Raw genomic sequence first — 7,771 nt, 5'->3', positions numbered from 1 at the left:
CTATATAGTCATTATAACGTTTTGATTTGATGAATTGATGTCTCATGTCTCATATGTTTTTGCTTTACTCGCATATAGCATTTTTTTTTTTTTACCCCCGATGGTGTTTTTTCACCACGTCTTGACCATATTAAACGTGTCTGTAGAGGGACTCCTTCCGGTCCAGCTGGTAAACAAGCATCGCCTAGTCGCGACTGCAGCTCTGTGACAGGAATGCAACGTTGCCTGCGCGTCGCACAGCCAGTTTAAACGGGATATTCCAGCCCCTTCTTCCGCTTTTTCCAGAGAAAACATCAACGTGTTCATAATAAACAAACCAGCAGACAAGAACGGGGGGGGGGGGGGCGTTCTGCTTTATTCATATTTGCCTGGAGCTGCTCAGTTACCGTCCGTATCCGCCTGCTTAATCTGTATATTTGTCGTCAATATCCAGAAGCGGAGAATTTGTTTAAGCGTAATCTACAATAAATAAAGCTCCTCCTTCTAGCGTAACAGAGTGACCCATATATGGTTATATAAAAAAAAAAAAGTGATGACGCAAAAAAAATCCTCCTGATCTTGATGCGTCAATGCTGGTACAACGTGCGTAATGATACAAATCCGGGAGCCAGCTGGGTACCGTGGCGCAGTGGTGATGGGAGCGTGGAGCTGGCAGGGGAATGAGATCACCTCTTCCTGGCCAACGGAGGAAACACAGGCTGAAGGCCTGACGGTGAAATAATGCAGGTCAGATGGAGATGCAGGGGATGGAGGCAGCCATAGAAATCAAACCTGAGCTGTAATTAAACGGGGATTAATCTGCATTGCCACTCAAAGCACCTAATCTGTCAATAGTCATATCACTGCGGTGCCTATTATTAATAGTTGCATGTCCCATGATGATAACATGTTGAAAACTACCCCCAACCTCTCTCTCTCACACACACACACACACACACACACACTTATACATTCCCATTTTCTTGTAGATCCCACAGTGCTGGCTCAGCACCAAACCACCCTGTTCTCAGCAGCAAGGTCAATTACCAAGACTATGCAGGTCAATTATGCCACCAGAAGCAATGATTTGACTACTGCCAGCACGAGAAAAGAATCAAATCAGGCGACGACCTCTTCTGATCCATTCCTCAAATAACCTTCAGCTTCTGGTCCATCGGCAGTTCTGAGTAGATTTTGCTTTTCCGTGCGGTTGTTTTTCACCATTATTTGAGCGACTGTGTTTACCTCAGCCTTGCTGAAAGTGCCATGAAGGCATATTTATATAAATAGACAGAGAGCTGGCTGCCTAAACCCTCCCAGGCTCAGATATCTCCCTGTAGGATGAGGAGGGTTCCCTGTCTGTTGATATTAGGTTTCCTACATGACAGAAATGGGCACGGATCTGAACTTTCACACTTTGATGACAAACAACTACTGCAGAATGACTTTATTGCGATGCTTTATGCAACATTTACTAACTACAGTTGACGAATAGGTCGTCCCTCGAGAGAAGGATTTGAAGTCCATGGCAGCTCGTCTTGTATAGGCCTAATACCTGGGAAGATAAACAGAGTGGGGGTGGTGTGAAGTGAAAGCAGGGGCTGAAGGAGTCACTCTATTTTTTTGTGCATAACCCGTGAAGTGTAAGAAATGCATATTAGCTGTCTATAAAATACCAATATGGTGGGCGACTGCCCCATAAACTGTGCTGCTTGCAAACCCAATCTGGTTGTGTCTGCGATACGTCCTTGCCCTTTTCTTAGGTAACTGCATGAATATTTATCACCATCCAATTTACACAGCATGGTGCATTAATTTACAAGTTAATTAAACGGCCAGCTAAACCTGATTTACAAGACTTTAAATGGGCCCTCTCATCGTCTCCTGGTATGAACCCATTAGGTCTTTATAGGTGTATTTGTTTAGGGAAGGATGATGGGTGTTACTCTAAGGGTGCTGCAGACAGATTGGTCCTTCTTACTCTCTGGCTTTATTTCACTCTCTAGCACAAGTGATGTTAAATTGTAAATGTGAGCAAACAATCAAATAGGGTTAAATAGGCAAAGTATGTCTAAATCCATTCAGGAGCCTGTGGCTTTGAAGATCTAATCTCATTCATGCACAAACAGCCTCGCTCGCTCCAATTTGCTGAGTCACAAGCACATAACGTCTCTCTCACCCACTTGCACTGTCACCAAGCGCGACGATTAGTTTCATAAGCTTTCATAAAGCAGATTAGAATAGCCGATTTGACGAGATAAGATTAAGGATGAGGGTTAAAGATTAGGCTCACCCTCCAGTCGCCGCCACATAAGGCCGTGTCAAATGAGCAGCACAAACATGCATTGTCGGCCTCCAAGCATCACACACACTCTTCGTCCAACATCCACCTCATCTTCTTAGTCATAGGCAAAACAGATTACAGCCGGAGCCCAGGGTGTCCCATTCGTATTGTTGTCGCCGTGTTGTTTTGATGTTTTGGATCCGAATGTCCTCCTGTTGTTATGTTTTACCCTGAGCTGGGGATTTTTTGTGTTTTTTACACTCTTTTGTAAGATACTAAATTAGATCAACCTTTGTTGCAACAGCCACTTATTCTGTTCTAATAGCTTAAACATCATACCTAGCTTGAAACTTCATTACTTTTAAGAATTGCTTTTAAATATTAAATTATATATATATATATATATATATATATATATATATATATATATATATATATATATATATATATATATATATATATATATATATATATATAAAACAAAGAACAAATCTAGAAGTAGGGTCTATGGGACCCCAAAGATCGAGGAAGTAAAGCTGATATCAATGACACTGGTGTAAAATGTGGAATTATGAATACAATATATAACAAAGTATATTAGGGGACTGTTTATGGCTAACCATCTAAACTTGTTTTCTTTTTACATTTTAACATCATTCCTGTAAAAAAAAACCCTGTCATTTCCTCGAGCCGACACAACAATGATAATGGAAGCTGTTTCTCTGTGCTCTTGAGCACATAGTGTATGGATTGCTCCATCCAATCTCATGTTGTCACCCATAATTGACTCAATTCTCTAATCAATACGGCAAATGCGAAATTGAAATTTCTCTCCTGGTTAATTTTTGTGCTGATTGATCACAGGCGGGCTGACCCGGAGGAAAGGCGGCGTGTGCCGATGGAGATCTTTGTGTTATTGGACGAGGCGCCGCGTGCCCGTATTGAGCCACAGCACAAGTGATTACAGTTTTGATTACTTCAGTTAACCGACTCATTGGAATGGACATAATCAATTTTTGATTAATTTGGAAATTGGACACAGGGAACACACGGTTTTGTAGAACGGTACAAGAAAGTCAATCATAGCGGTTGATGTCATATTCGGTGTCCTACCCAGACCAGTTAATAATAGTTGTGCGTGTCAGACGGAGAACTGTGGCGCTGCAGATATTCCAGGACATCGGGACACTCTTCACTGTCATTCCTACCTTATCTCCTCATAATGTGTCCACTTCTCTGTAATTTGTACACATAAAAAACGACTTGGTTTTTCCATTTCACAGGTCACTGAGACGTATATTTATTTGATAAGCTCATTAGAAGGGAAAGGCAGACGTGCCAGGTGGAGAAACCACTGATAATATGTTTATGTCGGATAGACGTACACAGACAACATATTTATTCATGAGCACGTCCTCCCTCTGCAAATTACTCCCCAGGCCACACAGAGAGACGGAACAGTGGCCCATCCTCTAAAATCTCTCTATTGCGTTGATTTAACAGATATGAATGCATATGATATTCAGGCTCCATACTACCATCATCAGTCATTTGTCATAATTATGCGTTATCTGGAGTCACGTGGTTTGATATAAATGACAATGATGCATGAGCCCACTTTCTGCCTTGGTCAAAAACAAGAAAATATTATGACTGTGACTTGAAACATTACCTGAAATATGAATCTCAAGCGCTTCGGTGCTGAAATATAATGACTTTACAGAGTGGAAAACAACATCTGGACGTCTGAGGTTATCAAAGGACTCAAGGTGGTTTCCTGGTGACTGGTAACATGTGGACAATGTTTGGGACATGGCAAATAGAAGTTGTGTTTTTGTCCACTGCAGCGTAGTTGATAATCAATGTGTAGATGTTTTTTTCCTTCGAGTTAATCACACGGTCCTCAAGGCAGTGGAAGGAAGATTAAAGGAAGGTGGGTGGTATTTAAACCGGAACAGATCTAAGTAGGAGTGTGTAGGAAGTTATCCACTCCTGCTTGTTTGTGTGTGTGTGTGTGTGTGTGTGTGTGTGTGTGTGTGTGTGTGTGTGTGTGTGTGTGTGAGTGTGTGTGTGTGTGTGTGTGTGTGTGAGTGCAGTTTAAGCGTGCATTGATTTTCTGCTGTGATTTAGCCTCAACTGACCCACTGATCTAATATGCATTCAGTTCTCCAAAACACACACACACACACACACACACACATACTGTTTTTAAGTAAATGCAGTCGTGTTCATCGGTGTTGTGCTTTTGAGCGTCTGGCACTGATAAGTGAACCAAAATGATGCCTGTGGAGGGTAAATGAGGTCCCTTTGAAGGATCACCTCTCCAGTGTAATACTGGCTGAATGCCCACCGCAGATTAACAAACAGCATACATCGTAGTAGAGGCAAAACAAGGAGCACTGGTACCTTTACTCAACAGGGTAAGCCCCTTTGGGACTGCTGCTTTTGTTTGTTTGATTTTTGCTTTTGGTTTGAAATGCGGCTGCATTACTGCATGATCACCTGAAACTAAGAATCGTGTTTACATGAGCTTAGAATGAGCCCTCCATGTCTACACTGAGAGCGGCGCGTCTTGTTTATCTTGTTTATCATGTTTCTACAGCGACCCTGAACGGACAGAACGAATACTGGTGTTAGCGAAATCCAAAGCATGATAAATACATTATGGGATATAAAGTCATAATAAAAAAGGTTTATTAATAATAATAATAATAATAAGCAAAACAGACATCACTAAGTTAAAAGATTTTTATTGAGATTTAAATCTTGGATTTAAACAAGGCATTCACAATTCGCACTAAAATGCATCCTGGGTGTTCAGAGATAACAAGATAACTGATTTGCTGCCTAAAAGTATGGTATTGTGTTCAAGGGTGTGTCTATAAAAAGGGCCCGGCGTGGCTGCAGCCCACCTATAAATATGGTTGAGCACCATGAGTGACCCCTTGTTAAATCTGGTGGTTGATAGTTTCACGAGCTGTCGTGAAACTGGTGGTACCTCAGCCAACAAACGAGCAGCAAGGAACAATAGGTATAAATTCTACTTTCCATCCTCCACTGCTACTAGTGACCCCTCTGGGTTCCCTCATAATAAAGCCTCTGATGTCACATTCAGAGGTGATCATTACCATCCGTGACCATCCGTAGCATGCTCGAACCTGTATAACTCGGTTGATTGTCTAAAACAACTGGCTAAACAACTAAAAGAAAATGCTAATTATTAGCAGCAGTACCCTGCCTTCGCCCAATGACAGCTGGGATCGGCTCCAGCCCCCCCGCGACCCTCAATACAGGATAAGCGGTAGAAAATGGATGGATTAGCAGCAACATTCACAGGGAAGCTAAATACAATTACCCATTGTCCATTGAGACACTTTTTATGCATTCCCCTTCAAAACGTGAACAAAAATCCACCTTTCGTTACAATGAATACGTTGTTTCAGGGCACAAGATCTGAAGGATTCATAGAGGAAACTGTAATTCAGGTGTCACTGTTTTAAGGAACGGAGCAGAGGGTCTACTTCACGTCTTCCCACTGCTTCTTAACCAGATGCCAGTTTCCATAAATCAGGCAGACAGACCCAGACACACACACACAAAAAAAAACCATAATGAAATGAGGATCATTGCGAGGCTATCACATTTTTCCACGTGGATCGCATGCTTGAGCAGCTGCTTTGTGTGATGGCCACAAGTTAAAACGCAGCCTGGATGAAAGTCTGTCCTTGTTGTGTTTGTCAGTGCCACAGGATGTTTAAAAAAAAACTGTCTCAATAAAGACACAATGGCAAACTCGTAAGACAAGCACAACACTGGGTATGAATGATCGTAACAGTTGGGATCACATGGTGTTAAAGCTCTCGGGGCTTAGTTCGGCCTAACCCTGTTTTCTCTTGACATCACAACTACGTCTTATTGAAATGATTAATGAAATGGAGAATTACATAAAATTTGTTGTTCCACTTCACCTCGGGACCTTTCCACGCTGATGTTAGTCATGGTGATGACTACAAATGCTGGACATCACTATCGGTATCCGCCGGAAAAGCATTCTTTCCCCCAGATCATTGGAAAAGGAGCAACCTGAGTGTCGCAAAGCTCCCGGAAATAATGACTGCAGAATGTCAGATCAGAATTTGATCAAATTGATCTAATAACATTTGGAAAATCGAGACGAGCCTCATGATTAAATGATTTTATTCCGTTCATGTGTGGGAGTCAACAGGAAGTCAGGCAGCGGATGCTTTTATGGCGTATGGCCCAGTGGGTGACTTTCATAAGGAATGAACAGGATGCCGTCTTTGATCGCGGCATCGTTTTCTCTTTAATACAAACATGGTTGTAAAAGCAGGAACAATATCAAAATGCTCTGACATGACTGCAAGTGTTATGACATCACACAAGTGATTTCCCTGTCACTCACTTGGCATGCATGCACCGCACACACGCATGTATATCAGCAAAAACGCTGTCTGTCCAACACACTGCTATCAGATTAGCTAAGGGTTCTTAATGAGTAGTTAATGGCAAAGAAAATATGTGTGTGTGAGAGAGAGTTTTGTGTATCTGTCATGTGGGGACCTGAATACACATTCACATTGTCGGGGCTCACCTTTTTTTGGGGGGGAGGGGGGTAGGTAGTTCCCCATAACATAAATCATTACATTTTAGGGGTAATGGGTTATATTTAAGTTAATGTAAGTTTAAGTCTCCAGGTAATGAATGTAATGTCCCCACAAGTCATGAAAACATGACTGTGTGTGTGTGTGTGTGTGTGTGTGTGTGTGTGTGTGTGTGTGTGTGTGTGTGTGTGTGTGTGTGTGTGTGTGTGTTGATTTCTATAATGGTGCTCATGTATCAATGTGAGAGATAATTCCAGCATACATGTGTGCAGGGGGGGTGTTTACTAATCTTAATGAAGAGAGAAAAGGAGAGCAAACGAGGTCACACAGTTGCGTTATGCATGTAGTGTAATTAGCCAATCAAGTGTTTAAATTAGATGTTGATGACTCTTTTCCACAAACGAGAAGATGACACTCCCTGAGGTCAAAGAGGGCTTTCCTCAACGAAAAGACAATCACCAGCGACAAAGAACACAACTATGTGCTGTTCGTACACTAATATGTTAATTCCGACTAACAGAAACTCCCTGTTTCTTGTGAATATGAAGTATGGCTGAGAAGCCTTTGTATTTTTTATTTATTTATTTATTTTTTGGTTCTCTAATGGTGCCATTAGTAGGTTGTTAGCTTATCTGAGATACGACTATAATTACATCCTCATCACATCCTGTAGTGCAACTGTACTTTATATGCCCAGCAATTTAGAACTCGTTCACCAATGTCCCCATTCAGGTCGTATTGATTTTACTTTCCTCGTGTTCTACAATTGCAACTTCCCTGGTTTAATGTACTATTCAGCTCTTAATCATCTCATCATCATCATCTATAGTATACTGTATTTTCTGTACATTGTATTGATGCCGACATTCTGAATAAAGGTGGAAGT

Source organism: Eutrigla gurnardus (genome assembly GCF_963514095.1).
Source record: "Eutrigla gurnardus genome assembly, chromosome: 12".
In the NCBI taxonomy this organism is placed as follows: Eukaryota; Metazoa; Chordata; class Actinopteri; order Perciformes; family Triglidae; genus Eutrigla; species Eutrigla gurnardus.
This window is presented reverse-complemented; position numbering follows the sequence as displayed.